Source organism: Panthera onca, chromosome A2, assembly GCF_046562875.1.
Source record: "Panthera onca isolate mPanOnc1 chromosome A2, mPanOnc1 haplotype 2, whole genome shotgun sequence".
Classification (NCBI taxonomy): Eukaryota; Metazoa; Chordata; class Mammalia; order Carnivora; family Felidae; genus Panthera; species Panthera onca.
This window is the reverse complement of record NC_138340.1, coordinates 100,395,508-100,413,697: the sequence shown is the minus strand read 5'-3', so window position 1 is coordinate 100,413,697 and position 18,190 is coordinate 100,395,508. Positions and strand designations below refer to the sequence as shown.

At 36.0% G+C, this 18,190-nt stretch overlaps 1 pseudogene; it reads left to right on the top strand.

Annotated features, from left to right (window-relative positions):
* The first annotated feature begins 1,053 nt into the window (after positions 1–1,053).
* LOC132674579 (anaphase-promoting complex subunit 16 pseudogene) lies at positions 1,054–1,579 on the top strand (annotated as a pseudogene).
* Positions 1,580–18,190: the final 16,611 nt, after the last annotated feature.

Sequence of the window (18,190 nt, the reverse complement as noted above, 5' to 3'; positions counted from 1 at the left end):
AGGGAATGAAGAACAGGACAGAGAAAAACTAGAGACATTCCCCTAGGTCACACAGAAAGGCAAGTTGCTAATTACATGACAGTTGCTCATATGGTTTAATTGTTTTTATGACAACCCTTAAATCCTGTTTCTCCCTCCTTCTTCACTGCATTTCCTTTTTCTTTGGAGACTGTCATGATCAGGGTAAAATACTGAGGTAATCACAGACCCATTGTGATTGCTATCCAGGGTCCAGCATTCATATATTATTTACTGCTGAGTTCTAGCCTGTAAAACACCTGTTCTCCTAATTTTTCTCTGGAATGAACACAAGTATGCATATGAGTATGCATATACCTGACCCACTCCTGGCTGTGGGCTCATATTTCCAATGCGCTGTAACTGCACTGCTTTCCCTTCCCAAGAAAGAACAATTGACTATAATAGTGACATTCTTTATAGGGAAAATCTTAAGTATTCTAAAAAATTTTTATTCATTAAATCATTCACATATTTTCATAGTTTAAGCTATTTCTAGCCACATCTCCAAACTGATTGTGACTATGGTCACTAATATTCCCAATGAGAAATGTTGCTTTGTGAAGTCACTTTGTTTGATTTAATCCTTTGCATGATCTTATGTGGTAGTTACTAATTTTATCTCCATTTTATACATGAGAAACCTGAAGCTCAGAGAAGTTAAGTAACTTGCCCAAAGTCCCACTGGCCAGTGGAGGAAAAGTCAGCATCCTAACCCTGATGTCACTGACTCAAAAGCACATAACCTTTCTCCTATGCTATGGTGCTTTCTTTAAGAATTGAGTCTCCACTTAAAAACTGAGAACAAACTGAGGGTAGATGGGGGGTGGGAGGGAGGGGAGGGTGGGTGATGGGTATTGAGGAGGGCACCTTTTGGGATGAGCACTGGGTTTTGTATGGAAACCAATTTGACAATAAATTTGATATTAAAAAAAATTAAAACAAAACATAACAAAATGAAAGAATTGAGTCTCCAGTCCTCCTCTTAAACGCTGCCTGCGCTGCAGCTCTGGCTGCCCCTGGGGGGCAGGGCTGTAGGGGAAAGTGCCGCATCCTTTGAGCGAAGTGAGAATTCTGCTAGAGAGGAAATGGCTGCCTCTTCATCATCCTCCTCAGCTGCTGGGGTCGTTGGAAGTTCTGTCACTGGATCTGGTGTCAGTGTCTCAGACCTTGCCCCACCACGGAAAGCCCTTTTCACCTACCCCAAGGGAGCTGGAGAGATGTTAGAAGATGGCTCTGAGAGATTCCTCTGCAAAATCTGTTTTCAGTTACCAAGTGACATCTGTGCTTAAACAGGTGAAAGATGATCAGCAAGTTGCTCAGATGAAAAAATTAGCTGGTTTGGTAGAAGAGCTGGAGGCAGATGAGTGGTGGTTTAAACCCATCGAGCAGCTGCTGGTGTTCACATCCTCTTCAGATTGACCTTGCCCGGATGGCCACCTCTGGTGCACAGCCAGTGCCCAGGGAGGGACTTTTCTTGCAGCTTACACAGCCACCCAGAGATGCACAGCTCCACTGTGGAATTGTCTGATACACATCCATGCTTGGTTTCTCTGTATCTATCTGCAAGCAACAAATACTTAAATGTGTGATCATGCAGGGAAAAGTTTTGTTTATTCAGAAAAAGTATTGAGAATCAGATTAATACAACCAGCATCAGGTTTAAAAGATATTTATAAAACTTTACAAGCCAGGTAGGACATATGCCAGAATTGGCCAACTGAATGACGTCACTCCTGTCATTCATGCAGTGCCTGGAGTCCTCACCAGTCAAATCCAAGATCAGGATCTGGAATTACAAAACACAGCATTTCTGACCTAAAACAGTTCTTTGCAGATGAATGTGATTTAAACTCAGGACCTGTCCAAATGAGGAATTTTAAAATGTTCATTTTTTTCCTTCTATTTTTAGACATCTAATTCTATAGATTCCAATTTTTTCTAACCTCTTCTAGATACATGCCAAATGCTGGCAAAAATACTTACTTTTTGAATGTTGAAGCACTTGTAAAAATAAATCTGTGAGCAAAATCCTTTTAAACAAAGAAATCCCGAGTTCATTTTATTGGTGGGCTCAAGCAATTCTGTAGCAAATAAATCCTTTGAAAGAGTTAAAAAAAAATTGAGTCTCAAATACATCCTTCTTTCATAAATACCAAGTGTTAGGTGGGTGATTCCATGCTTAGTTGGAGTAAGAACACCTAGAGAAATGTAGCTTCTGTCCTGTCCTCTCTACTATATTTCATCCCTCTTCTTAGAATGATTTTTCATTACCTTTTCAATTTAAAATGTATATAAAAGCAAATGCATGTGTTCTTCTCTCTTTCTTTCATAAACAGTAGTGTAATACACTACTATGTATTTTTCCCCGTTTTGCTTTTTTACTTAGCCATACTTTCTGGAAATGACTACAAGGACATGCACAGACATACTCTCTATTCCTTTTACAGCTCCATAGCACTCTACTCAATGCATGTACTGTACTTCATTTAGCCAGCTCCATTGGATTGATAGTTGGGTTACTTTTGGTCTTATTTTGTTATAAACACTATTTCAAAGAATAGATAGCCTTATGTATTATTGTATTGTTTTTGTATACATCTTTTTTTGTCATGCATTGTTAGGATAGATTCATAGAAGTAGTTGGTATTGCTAAGAAGGTAAATGCACATATAATTTTGCTACATGTTGTTAAATTCTACTCTGTAATAGTTGTATTAATTTACCACCCCAATCAGCAATTCAAGAGCACCTTTCCTTCACAGTGTTGCTGCCAATAATGTTCATCAAATTTGAATTTTTATCAAACTGATAAGTGGGAAAAAATGTAACCGTGCAGTTTTAAGTTGTGTTTTTCTTATTATGAATAAATTTGGGTATTTTTCCATATGGTTAAAAGCTATTTATTTGTGTCTCTTTTTTTGGGCAATATTTATTCATTTCCATTGTTTGTCTTTTTTTTTCAGTTTTTAAGGGCTCTTTATTTTTACGAATATCGATTTTTTTTCTGTGATAGATATTACAAATATTTTTCTCAGTTTGTCATTTGTCTTTTGGCATTTTGATTTTGTTACCATAAAACTATTTGCCATAAAATTTCCATTATAGTCAATTTCCACTTACCAAGAAATAGTACAGGGTAACCAATCTGAGAAATAATTGTGATTAAAAGCATTATTAATATACTGTGAATTTTTGGAAATGTGTAGTTACTATGAATCAATGAAGATAGCCACAAATAAGAAGCCAGGTCTTTGCAAGAAAAAAAAACCCTAACAATATGTAAGGGTACAAGAAATATATGAACAAATAGGGGAAATATAGTATTTTTGGATAAAAATATTCAGTAGTAAAGGTGTCATTTTACCTACCAGATATATAGGAACTATCAAATCCAAAGATGCAAAAATAATTTAAAAATGAAAAAAAGTAAACAGGGACTCAAAAAATGTGTAGAACAGTACCAAATTACTAACATATGTGCAATTGGAATCTTAGAATCAGAAGAGAGTAAGATTGAGCCAGGAAAAAAAAAATCAAAATTCAGAATATGATGCCTGAAAACTTTGTAAATTTTATGAAAAAAAAATCCCTCAAAACCCTGATTTACAGATCCAAGGAACTCAACCAAACACCAAACAGAATATATATATATGTAATTATAATAGCTATATTTTAAAGAAAACCATACCTGTGCACACGATAGCCAAATTGCTAAAAACTGAAGATAAAGAAAAAAAGCATATACAAAAAAGACATTATTTAAAGGAAAACAGGATAAGAAGGACATCCTTAAAATGTTGAAAGAAAAATAAATTATTCACCTAAAATCCTATGTTAAGTAATAATAAGCTTTAAAATCAAGGATAAAATAAAAACATTTTCAGATAAATGAAAACAGAGAAAATTCCTTGATGGCAGATATCCTTAAAATAGACAATGGGCAATGAATAAAGTTTACAAATCCAAACATTAGTTACTTGAATAGATTAATAAAATGGATAAACCCCCTAACAAAAGTAGTCAATAATAAAGAGAATACAAATTACCAAAATAAAAAATGTAAGAGGGATTATCACTACAGATAATATAAGTCTTAAAAGGGGAGTATGATAATCACATTTCTGACAATTAATACAACAACTTTGATAAAATAGATAAATTCCTTGAAAAACAAAATTTACCAAAATGAACTCAAGAAGAAATACAAAATATGAATAACTTCTTATCCATTAAGGAAATTAAAATTTTAATTAAAAAACTTCCCACAAAGAAGATTACAAGCTTATATGGTTTTACTGATAATGTTAACACACATTCAAGAAAAAATAAATATCAATAGTACATAAATTTTTACAAAAAATTGAGGAGGAGGGAACATTTCTCCGTTACTTTTATGAGGCCAGAATAACACTGACAACAAAACTCACAAAGACAATACCAAAAAAATGATGTTACAGACCAATAACTCTCATAGAACAAATTCTCAACAATATTAGTAAATAAAATCCAACAATATATAAATGAGGGTAATACCACACGATTAAGTCAGGTTTATCCCAGATATTCAAGATTGCTTCATTGTTCAAAACTCAGTGTAACTCACTACATTAGGAAAGTAAAGGAGGGGCAACTGGGTGGCTTAGTTGGTTAAGTGCCCGACTCTTGATCTCAGCTCAGCCTTGATATCAGGGACATGAGTTCAAGCCCTGCATTGGACTCCATGCCAGGTGTGGAGCCTACTTAAAAAAAAAGAAAAGAGGGCCGCCTGGGTGGCTCAGTCAGTTAAGCGTCTGACTTCGGCCCAGGTCATGATCTCACAGTTCGTGGGTTTGAGCCCCACATCAGGCTCCGTGCTGACAGCTCAGGGCCTAGAGCCTACTTCTGATTCTATGTCTCCCTCTCTCTCTGCCCCATCCCCACTCATGCTCTGTCTCTCTCTCTCTCTCTCAAAAATGAATAAATGTTAAAAAAAAATTAAAAGAAAAGAAAGGAAAAACATGATCTTAGCAGATTCAAAAAAAGCATTTGACAAAATTTAAAACCAGTGTGTAGTAAAAATTCTTAGTAATAGGAATAAAAGAAAACTGCCTCATGTTGATAAAAGGCATTTGTGAAAATCCTGCAAAAAATTTCATACTTAATGGTGACGCTCTGAATTCTTTCTCCCTAAGATCAGGAACATTGAGAGGATGCCCTCTTTGCCCTCTCTCACTATTTTCATTTAATATTTTACTAGCTATTCTAGCCACCGGAGTAGGCAAGATAAATAAATAAAAGACATACAAATTGGAAGGGAAGAAATAAAACTATTTATTTACAGACAGCATAAATGGCTAAATAGAAAATCCCGAGGGCACTAAGAAACTGTTAGAACAATAACTGAATTTGCAATAATAATAAATGGATTTTAGAATATACCATATACAAAATTTCAGTATAGAACATTTCTATATTTCTAACATTATATTTCTATATACTTGCAACAAAAAATGGAAAATAAAAATTTTAAACACTAAAATTTATTATAATATAAAAATAACCATAGAATACCTAGACATACATTTAACAAATTATGTAAAGGACCTGTACATTGAAAACTACAAAGTGTTGCTAAAAGAAACTAAAGATTATGTAAATCATTGGGAAGATCTACTATATTCATGGATTGAAAGAATGATTTATGTTAAAATATATATTCTTCCCAAGTTTATCTAGAAACACAAAGCAATCCCAGTAAAAATTTCAGCAGAATTTTGTTTTGTTTTGTTTTGGAAATTGGCAAGTTAATTCTAAAAATTACATAGAAATGCAAATGATTGAGAATAGCCAGTGTAATTTTAAAAGAAAGTTGGAGGAATTATATTAACTATTTTAAGATTTACCATGAAGCTATGATTATCAGAGTATAGAATTATGTGTCTTGTAATGGACATATAAGTCAATGAAACAGAATAGAAGTACAAAAATAGAGCTGCATGCACGCGCACACACACACACACACACACGTACACACACACACACACGTACACACACACACACACACTGATTTCTGACAAAGACTCAGAAGTAACAGAATTCTAACAAGAATGGATTTCACAGACATTTGGGCAAACATGCCATTTTATGAACTTATAGAATAGGCAAGTCTAGTCTTGATAAAAATCACATCAACTCTTTTCAGGAGTAAGTAATAGTTGTAAGAGATTGACTACAAAAGGATATGAAGATCATTGTTTGGGGGAAGTAAATGTTCTTGAAAAAATGTTTTTTTTAATGTTTATTTATTTTTAAGAGACAGAGAGTGTGTGTGTGAGCAGGGAAGGGGCAGAGATAGAGAGAGACACAGAATCTGAAGCAGGCTCCAAGCTCTGAGCTGTCAGCACAGAATCCAACCCAGGGCTCAAACCCAGGAACCAGGAGATCATGACCTGAGCCAAAGTCTGATGCTTAACCTACTGAGCCACCCTGGCATCCCTGGGGGAAGTAAATGTTCTATAGTTTGATTGGTATGGTGTTTACAAGTTCGTATACAGTTGTCAAATGTCAGCAGCCCATGCCCTTAAATTTTGACATTATTTTTATTGTATGTGTATATACCTCAATAAATTTTATTTTAAAAACATCTTTCATATAACTGTTACCTCTCAGTAATGAATGTGTATTGTAATCTTGTTTAGAATGGTAAAAAATATTGGAAATAAATTAATCCAACAACGGAGAAAGAGTTAACCTATAGCCACAAATGATTGGAGATGGGAATAATTAAAATTACTATAACTGAGCAAAAATATTTACTCATTAGTTTGTAACTACTATTGTGAACCATAACAACCAGTAGACATATACTGTGTGCTTGTTATTCTACATTTGCTTCCTTCACTCTCATTTTCTATCTTTCAATTCTCTACTTGTTGCCCTGCGTGGCTGAGGCATAGGGCCAGCATTGCCCAGATTCCCTTGTTAGCTAGATAAACTTGTTCAGTTTAGCCAGTGAAAGCCATCAACAGAACATTGGGATGAAAAAGGAAGACAAGATATAAGTATTTCTTTACCATTTCTTCCTTGCTTTGTTTCAGGGTTCTGGCAGTGGCTTTGGCGCCCAAGACCATAGCTTTGTCTGTTGGGCAACCTCTCTTCTATGACTCCAGCTCTTATTGGGCTCCAATAACATTAGTCCTTTATTTCCAAGTTTTGGATGGTAATAGCTTCCTGCTCTGCTATCTCCGGGTACTTTAACATCCTTTATTGTTTTTATTGACTGCCCACACCTCTGTAAATAGTCTCTTTATTAAGGTCTGTTGAATTGCTCCATCTCAATAAAATTCTGTTTCCCACTAAGATAGATCTACCCTGGTCTTTCTGCAATATTTCTAATTGCATATAACAGTTTTACCTTACTAATGTCAAAGCAACCAAGATAAAATTAGGTAACACATCTGAAAGCAGACTTTTCAGTTGCTACCATTTGACCATTTTCCATCAAGCAATTTGTATAGACTAGCTTTAGACATTTTACTTTACTCTTTGTGAGGATATCTTTAAAATGATAACTGTATATCAAATATTAAATGGAATTTAACCTAATCATCCAAGTATATTTCATACAGCTTTGACCTGTTTTAATTGTGTCATTGACTTTTCTATGATTTCTTTCTCTTCTTTTACCAGGTGTAGTAGAGAAGTCAGATTTCTGGTCCAGGAATCTCTGTAGGTTTATGTACTTAGCATTTAGCACTTTCATAAAATTCAGGCTGGGTAGCTTGACAAGTACACCAGTATTTTTATTTATGAGGCATAAATATGCTACCTCTAGCTTAGTCAGATTTCCTGAAGCCTTTCTTAAATGATTTTCTGCTGCTAAAACCTCTTGTGCTCAGTACACAATTGATTTAGATATTGTTAAACCATTAAATTGCCAGCTTTCTCTTCTCCTTTCTTTGCTGAATAACACAGCTATGTGTTTGTTGTTCTCTTTTAGCTCTGAGCTAAAATTCAGAAGAAAGCAGTGCTAAGAATTGTGATTAGTGATTCCAGGTGAAATGGCTGCTAATGTCAAACATTTCTTCCTTGACTAGGAAAGATGAGAAGTCAATCTTTTTTAATATGATCATCCTAATGGTGCTACTCTGGGTAATGAAAGATTTTAATTTATTTGGAATCAGACCATATACTAAGATTAGCAGGAACCAGATATTTTTCCAGGACAGAACCTTAGAGTAATCTTGGTCCAGAAACATTATTACCTGCACAGATGCTGACAACACAGTCAAAGCTGCTTTTCATTTATGAAAATCAGAATCAATTTAGTACTAAATCAGGAGCCCACGAAGGCGTTACTTCAAGCGGCGATTTCTTTGATTAGCTATAACTTCAGTTTTGTGACTGTGGGAAGTGATTATCTTTGCTCGTGGAAGACAAATTCCTACTGCAAAAGGACAAGAAATCTATCCCCCTTTTGACTATGACACCAATCAGTTCTAATGTGAACTATAATTCTTCAGTGCCCTGTAATTTTCCTAAAGCTTCCAGATTGGAAAATGCTGTTCAAACTGACAGCTTCTTTCTCTCTTTATGTACTTGCACAGCAGGTGGATGTAGAAGTGACAGAAATGTGTCCTGTTTCATTACTTAATCTTTTTGATGGATATCATGCTATCTCTTTATTGTGCAACTGGAGAAAGGGCTTCTTTGCTGTCATGGTTACAATATGTCATTGCTGGAATTTTAAACTGAGACACGATGTAGTTGATGAGAGTTTTTATGCAATCTCTAATATTGTCCCTGTCATTGATATCTCTGCAGAAGAAAGTCTTTGTCTGTTCTGAAGTATATAATCCAGTTTTCTTAGTGATTATGAAGTCTTTGGATGACCAAGAGAAGTATAAAATTCAGTAGTTAAAGAATGAAATTGTCTTTATTGGTTCTCTTCAGCAAATACCACATTTTTGTGTTATTCTTCAGAAAATATTAACTATTTCAGTAAATATTTCCCTGGGGGCTTAATTGATACCCAATTATCATTATTTTAAACCCTAATATTCTTTATAAAAATGTAGCATTTGCTGAAATAGTGCATCTTATGTACTGTTAACCTGTTTATCCTCTCAGTTTTTATATAACAATATTTCTTAAATAACAGTTACTTTCTCTACTTATTATCTAGAGTTCAACAACATTTATCTACATGGGGTCTGTACACAGGTGTTTAACAAATTTAAAAATACAGTAAAATTTGATATTATTAGTCTGTTTATGTGAAAACATTTGAATTAATTCATCTGGAAGCATAAATTCAGCCAAAATTATATTGAATCATTTCTGAAAAGTTAAGCTTATCCCATCACCTGTGACTTAGTATTCAGCATCTATAAACTCTTTAGTATTCAGCATCATGTCCCTTTGAAACTGATTGCATTAACCCAATTTTTAAAAGGGAGGAATGAGTCAGAAAGATGTTAGCAAGTTTTAGGTTTAAGTATGTGTTTTTATTTTTAATTTAAATTTTCACTGTAATTATTGTGGTGTTTTTTGAAATGTGTACTTATTTATTTGGAGAGAGAGTGAGAGAGAGAGAGAGAGAGATCATGAGTGGGATTGGGGCAGAGAAAGAGGAGAGAGAGAATTCCAAGCCAACATGGGGCTTGATCCCACGAACACTGAAATTATGACCTGAGCCAAGATCAAGAGTCAGACACTCAATGGACTCAGCCACTCAGGTGCCCCTATAATTATTGTAGTGTTTTATTTTGAAAAGTGAAGTTTCTGAGAGGAAAAAGTAATATAAACTCAGTTACAACCATTGTTCCTTTGCAAATGGACTATATATCTGTTTTATGATAAGCGTATTACAACATTGAGAATTTATGTTTTGCTTGAGCCACATGAAACATGATTTAACAAACAATATTGTTTTGGTGATATGTAAACAATTTCTAAATTTAAGTGTATATATTTATATTTCTTCTTCTAAAATGGTAAATGTTTCCAGATAATCATTTATACTTCAATTTTTAGTTGTTAAAGGCAATGCTATATATATTTTTTCTGGTGCTTTAAGACACCTTATTTGTGTGAAATATGTGTCCTCACCAACCTAGGTAGTCACTGCATGATTCAGGGTAGTTTCAGAGGGTCCTGCACACCTTTCGCCGTCGGCTGCTCTCTCACTGTAGCTTACTGCCTGCTGCCCAGGGAAACAAAAGCTGGCAGTCCAAGCCCCATTTCCCTCGATGTTAGGTTTATATGTGTATTTGGAATAGTGAGATATGCCAGTCACAGTTTTGACTGCTTTGGACAACTTCCTTCTGTTTCTTGTGGAAGGGTGGATAAAGGGAGGGTAGGGAAGGAAGCATTTTCTCAACAACTTTCATAAGCTTCAAAATAAACCACTTCTGCCATCTCTCTTTAATAGATTGCTTGTAAGGATAACCAGTGAGCCAGGTTCTGATGTATAGATCATTCCAGAACAGGTTGTGTGTGTGTGTGTGTGTGTGTGTAATAAACTCCATAAGATATTATCATAACAGGTTTATGTGGCTAATTTTCATTTATTTTATCCACCTAGTTACAGTTTTCTTTATTTTGCATTTATCCTAAATTTGTAAGACTTATCTAGGACTGTGTCCTTCTATGTGGAGACTATTCTTTATTATTTCCTTGGTAGTTTTGCTGGTGGTAAATTATCTATTTTTTTTTTAGCCTGAGGATATCACTTTAGTTTAAATTTGGATGATATTTTCAATAGCATAGAAATCAATTCTTTTTCTTTCAGTCCATTGAAAATATCACTGTATATTGTTTTATGAGAAGTCATCTCTTATACTGATTATTACTCATTTGAATATAGTATCTATTTCCCTCTGTCTGCTTTTAAGATTGCTCTTTATATTTGGCTGTCTGAAATTTTACCATGATATGTATAGGTGTGGATTTGTCTGTATTTTTCATGCTTGGGCTTCTTAAATCTGTGGATGATGTCTTTGAACAGTTTTGGAAAATTCACAGCCATTATCTTTTTAAGTATTGTGGCTTCTGCCACATCTGAGAAAGGAAATAAATGCATGTTTGCTCTTTTCACTGTATTATCTATCTCTCTTCCTCCCTCTCTTGTTTCTGCTGGTTCATATGCATTTTTTCCTCTCTCTGTGTTATCACTGGTTGCATTATCATTGCCTGGTTATCACTGATTGCGTTCCAGTCACTTTATTTGAAAAATTCCTTGAATAAATAACTTGAGGCTTAGCTAATATTATGTTCCAATCAAAATTATTTTTGTTGGCTTCTGTTGTGCACCTGTGGGCACTGTAAACTCTTGCCTAGTATTACCTTAATCCAATTTCAGAATTTATCCAACTTGATCACTTGACATTGGGCCATAGTCCATATAGGGGAGAGTTTATCTCTGGTTCTTCTTACTTCTATGATTAAGCCATTTGGGGTCCCAACCCAAAAAATCTTGTACCAGATTTGTATCTGGTACAAATACAGGATTGTACCAGATTCCCCAGTTGTTGGGGACACTGCTTTTTTTCTGTACTCCAAGCTAAATAAGTCTGCTGACTGAGCAGCCTCTTTAGGAATCAACAGATGCCCCTGAGAAGCAGTTCCAAATGCTTATGTCTCTGTTTTCCCACCTTCTCCAAAATCTTGGCCTGGGGATTTTTCAATATTTTCATATCTTTATGACACTAACATGTAATTTTTTAAATTTGTGTTCATTTTTTTAAAATGTCATCTGAGTGAGTGCTGCTCTGAATTATCTGGCTTTCCATTACTGCAAGTGGAAGGCTCGTTGTCTTTCATATAGATCTTACTGCTCACATCAACTAATACAGATAATATAGAGATAATATACAATTGTGTTTCTCTACACTTGTTTCACTGTGGAAACATTTGTTTCCCCACTGACACTAAGCTTTTTGCAAGCAAGGGCTATTTTATGTATTTTTCCATATACATCCCTGTACCACCATTCACCCCATATCCCACATTCTAACTCAGACTGAAAAATAAATAAACACAATTATATCTTTACTAGCTTGATATAATAAATGCCTGAGTCAATTAACACAGGAAGAAATTGCTTTTACTTTCATTTAAAATAAATTATTATGGTAGAGGTTAATTAAGTTTAAGATAGCAATGCTCTTCTGTTATTTATTACTGCTATTTTTATTATTGCTCTTTCTTAGGTGTTTCATACAGTGTAATCACTATCTTCTCTTGCCCTTTATCCGTACTACATCTTTCTGGCATCTTCTCTTGATGAATCATTCATATTGCCCACATTGCCTATTCTGTGTATGTTTCTTTTCAGGGGGCCTACAATTATGCCCCTGGCAGAGCTAGAAAGCCCAACTCCTGGTCACCTCTTAAGCAGTGGCCATTGCTCATTGGACCTCAGGACACCTAAGGACACCTGGAACAAATTCAGCCAATCGGATGCTTTCTTCAGAGAGTTAGGAATTAGGTTCTAATCCATTTTCTTAAGTTGTGGAATTGAAAAAAATGACATGAATAGTACTGAAGTAGCCATGTCTATAGTAGACATAAAAAAGTCAATCTGCAGAGAAGGAGTGAGAAAAATGGGACAGATACCAAGAATTAAGCAAAGAGAGGCCATGCCACACCTTTTCACTTTCGGAGCTTGAGCTTGTTTTTGTTAGCTGTGATACCTAACTGCACAAGTCATTGTGAAATAATCCTTCTATTAAATCTCCTCACCCCTGCCTTTTTTTTTTTTTTTTTTTTTTGCAACGGCTAATACAGGTGAGTTCTGTTCCTTGTAATCTAAATAATTTTTCACCAGGGCAAGACCAATTCATGATATTACATTTTGAACACTGGTTTATTTTTATCTCTATCTTGTATGAATAACTGGTAGTTTATTACATCTCCCAATTTTATTTGAGATCTAAAGTAATTGGAATTACATACATAGAAAACCACTTTATAAGTTCCTGTAACATAGTAGGTTAGAGTACTTAATGAATAAGTGAATACTTTGAACTAGGGAGAAAAATAAAATCCTTGATTAACAACTCATTGGGTTTTAGGAAATCTTTACAAGACATATGCTATTATGTGATCTTTTTTCTAAGGTAAACTTTCAGATAGAGGCCCCAAATGAGGCAATAAAATGACTTTGAAAAACCCCCAGGAAAAGAAGCATCATAAATCTATCCAATCCTTGATTCATGTTGCATTGTTTATAATTAACCACACAAGGAACTAACCCACAGAGACCATAATGGAATTATCTTTCTGAAAGAACCCTTTCAGAATGACCCACTGAGAGATTTTAGAAATCTCTCTATAGGCAAGTTTTCCTAAGACTTGTGAAATGTACTAAAGAAAATAGCACAATACTGGGAGATTTTATTTTAAGTGGGTACAGAATAAATCAGCTGTGCTTAAAAAACCGTTTCTTAGAAATGATAGGACTCATGCAGCAACCTTTAATGCCTATAAAAAAGCTGAAAATTCTGTGCTTTTAACTAGCAATTTCAGAAAAAGCTTCCTTTTTCCTTGTTTACTTGTAAAACCAATGGTAATTAAGCATCAATAGGCAGGGGCAATTCAACTTCAGGGTTTTTTAATTTTTTTTTTTTTTTTTTTTTTTTTTTTTTTTTTTTTGAGAGAGAGAATGCTCTTGCATGCAAGGTGGTGGGAAGAGAGAGAGGAAGAGAGAATCCTAAGCAGGCTCCTCCTTGTCAGCGCAGAGCCTGACATGGGACTTGTGGGGCTTGATCTCAGGACCCTGGGATCATGACCTGAGCCTAAATCAAGAGTCGGACACTTAACTGACTTGAGTCACTCAGGTGCCCTGCAACTTCAGAGTTTTTAATAAGTAAAAATTTACACGGATACAGTCCCTTCTTGAATTTGCAGAAGCATGTTTGCAGAGTTTAACATCCACTTTGGAAGACAAAGCATAAACACATGAAAAAAATAAGAAGAAAGGCAGCATTTATTATGCATTTAAGATCACATACTCCTATGAGAAATTCTAAACTGCACCCGGTGGATTGAGAACACAAGTGCTAATCATATGTAAGACTAAGATCATGAACAGCTGTGGGAGAAGACGATCATTGTAACCTGGAAGCTTTACAAAGGAAGATGTCCTCTGGTAAGAGGCATTAGGAATTAGGTCAGGTGTGTTTCCCTCTGCAGATACAATATAAGTAAATACTTTAACCATTTTTGTAAATTAAAAATAATGGCAAATAAGCACAAAGTATCAGTGGATTTCAAAAAACTATAAATTGGGAAAACGAATTTCCAGGATGGAAATAGACTGTGGAAGAAATGCTCTAAAGTATTTGAGTGTTAATCATAGAAAGTATGTTGCCTGCTGCAGTGAATGCCGGGGGAGTAGCTGGAAACCCTGATATCAGCTTGAGACAGATTGGAAGTAACGTAAGATGTGATGTTGCCACATCTGTCCTTTAATCAGATTTCCCTGTGCATCTTGTGCTGTAGTCCACATTCTTCTCTTCTTGACTGTTATGGTCTTTAGCATTTGAGGGAGACTTGGATTTGGGAGATACGCCTAATTTTCCAAGTGTGAAGGTGGTTTGGCAAATATCTCTTCCACCTTGCTTGCACCAAATGTGGTAATGAAGCTTCTGAAGAAGGGAGAGCATAAAGGGAAATTAAGATTCCTTTCCCAGCTGCTTGGCTGCGCCAGTGGTTCTCAACACCCACCACAAAATATGACCACCCGTGGAGCTTTTCTGTATGCCGAAGGCTGCTCTTGAGGCCTCTGAAATTCTGATTATACTGATTAGGTAGCTCTGGAAGGGGAAGAGATGACCATCAGCACTGTAACAAACATAGGCAGTTTTTGTGAATGGCCAAAATTAGGACCTACACGTTAGGTTCAGGAATGTGGACATTCCAAACAGGGTTCCTTTTTCAAAAGTATATTTTGAAAAATATGTATTTTTCCCTTCTTTTTTCTTAGGCTTTCTGTTAATTGTACATTGCTTAATGGTAATCTGGTACCATTTTGACCACTTACACTTTTCGCATTTAACAATGTGCCTCAAACATAGTGTTAACCAATAAGTGTTTGCTAAATGCATCTTTCAAACTTGATGTAAATGTGGACAGATATTATTGCTTTCAACTTAAAGTTGGTAAACCTGAAAGCTTGAAACTCACTTAGAATGATCAGAAATAGCCCTCGGGATCTTGTGTGAGGTGACTATAACATTTCAGGTGTATCAGTTTATAAACTTCAACTCATGGTCCTTTATCAGTCAGAATAGTGGTGATGGCATCTGTTACCTCACACAGGCTACCTAAAGGGAAATTGGAAAGCCACCTCCAAACAAACTTTAATCCATACTTTGTCACAGACTGGCCCTAAAGAGGGTGCTCCAGTTGGATACCTCAAGCATTTGCTAATTGTCTTTTTCCACCATCCTTTTTATAAACATCACAGCACAATATGATAAAGCAGTTTAGTAGACTTGAAACAAATACATACAATTTAAGCAGCTGTAATAGAATAAGAGTAAGCATAGACATGGCCCCATCTCCCCTCTATTCCTATCATTGCTAAATCAACTTTGATTCTCTTTATGGCATTCCAAAATCATGCCCTAGAAAATAAACCGTCGCTTCCTTTGCCTCTGTGAGAAAAATCTAATGAGAAAAATCAATAATAAATAAAATATGGGTCTAATTAGGCTTTCAAGTCATTGCCTGATATGGGGAAAATCTGTATCATGTTAACCTGTTTGTAAGATAAAAATGAGGTAAAAGTCTTCAGAAAGGTGATCCATACTCTCTGCTTTAAAGAGAATTTGAGGGGCACCTGGGTGGCTCAGTCGGTTAAGCGTCCGACTTCGGCTCAGGTCATGACCTCACGGTCCATGAGTTCGAGCCCCGTGTCGGGCTCTGTGCTGACAGCTCAGAGCCTGGAGCCTCTTTCAGATTCTGTGTCTCCCTCTCTCTCTGCCCCTCCCCCGTTCATGCTCTGTCTCTCTCTGTCTCAAAAAATAAATAAATAAATAAACATTAAAGAGAATTTGAAATTTGCTGAGAGTTCTGGGTCATCTTCAGTGTTCATATCTTCTGTATTTTTTTGGTTTAATTATTTGTTGTTATATTAAGGTGAATTTGGGCTTGCAAATTTAGCTTTTAGAAATTCGTACAAAATCAGTCATCCAGGGGAAAATTGCACAATTTGGGGACAATCCAAAATTTAGCATGGGTGATGGTGTTCTGCCACTGTTTTGTAGATGAGGACATATGCTTTGAAATGCACCAAATCATGCCTTTTCCTGTTCACAGTTGTCCCAATGTGTGTTTGTGTGTTTGTTTATAAATGTAGGTACCCTACACTGAGTATTAGGTAATGGCTATAGGTCTGTTTTCCCACGATTTTCCAACTAGATAGCATGTTACAATGAAAGCAAGTTCTAGACCAAATTTTGTTACAGTACAAACATTTACTGTAAGTGAAGCTAATAACAGGCCCCAGGGCATATTTTTCCTTTTCTGTGAGCTCTGTGAATTTCTGTTCTTTGTCCCTTTAAGTACTTCATTAAGCACCTTGGCTGAGAGGTTCACTCCAGTGTTTTAAGATAGCTCAAGTGAAGTTTTGATCGGCTCAGGCAAAGGAACACTCCATTAAGGGGTCAAGTGGAATTCCAGACCTAAAGAATTACTCTTGAGGTAGACGGCTAGTATAGACTCCTTGGTTTCTCATGCTCCCTTCATGCAATGGAGGAAGGATCAGTACAGTATTATAAACCAACCCATATGCCATAAACGAGTTCATTGCACCAATGAGATGCTAATTCTTACATTTACAATTATTTATAAATTTGGTAGTGAGGACGGAGATAGCAGTATCTGAAGCACTAATGGTAGTTGGGTTAGGACTTCAGAGGGAAGTGTTTCAAAGGCTTGTTAACCACCTCTGGTATGTGTGTTTGTGATTAAAACACTTCAAAGATTAACCAGCTGTCCACAGACATATAATCTTCTCATTCACAAATATATCATGCTGTGTATGCTGAAGTGATTTTTAAGCAAATTGCATCCAAAATATCAACATGGTAAGAGGGTTTATCAGGCAGATTTTCCTTAGATCAGTGTGTAGATTGGGCATTTACCTCAAAATGTTCCCTCCTCTGTTAGAAACACCTGCAGAATACTCACAATGCTGCACTCAACGCCCACTGCAGCCTGCTTGTTCTCGCTACCCAACAGAGGCTAAAGATATCCGGTTGCCATTGGTCACTTTCTGATCTAAACTTGCCATGTACTATGGTCTGAATGTTGGTGTTCCCCTCAAAATTCGTATGTTGAAATCCTAACCCCCAAGGTGATGGCATTAGGTAGTGGGGTCTTTGGGAAATGATTATATTATGAGGGCTGAGCCCTTTGAATGGGATTAATGACCTTATAAAAGAGACCCCAGAGAGATTGCTTACCCTTTCTGCCATCTGCATTTACAGTGAAAAGACAGCCATCAGTGAGCAAGCAGTTCTCACCAGACATGGAATTTGCCAGTGCTATGACTTTAGACTTCCAGCCTCCAAAATTGTGAGGAATCAATTTCTGTTGTTTATAAGTCACCTGTCTGTGGTATTCTGTTATAGCAGCCTAAATGGACTGAGGCACTGTGGGATATTGAAAAAGGAACTTCACTTTGGTGTTCTATCATTCAAAATATCATGGGGTTCCTGTATCATGATCATCAGTAAAACCTGAAAAGGAAGACTTCCTTCTGTAACCAGGAGCCCTGTCAGAAGCCTGGTCAGAAATGGGATATAAACTCTTCATTCTTCATCTGTCAGAAGGTCTTCAGATGCCCTCGACTAAAGTGGATCAATTCACTACTCGTCATAGGCAGTTAATCAGTCTTTTGGCCCCAGAGACGTGCTTCCTGGAATGAATCCAAATGCTTACCCAATCTCTTGCCAAATGATTCAAAACTACCATATTGCTGTTTTATTCTGTTCTGTTTTCAAACTGCAACCTACCAATTTTTCTTTTAAATGCAACAGGTTTTATGGTCTCTAAAATATTTACCAAAAACAATATGAGCAAGGATGTGAACGGCAGGTGGGTGGAGAAGCAGCCCAATGACTGGGAAGACACTCGTCCCCATTGCCCACGTCCCCTTGACTCTTCCTAGGATGTGCAA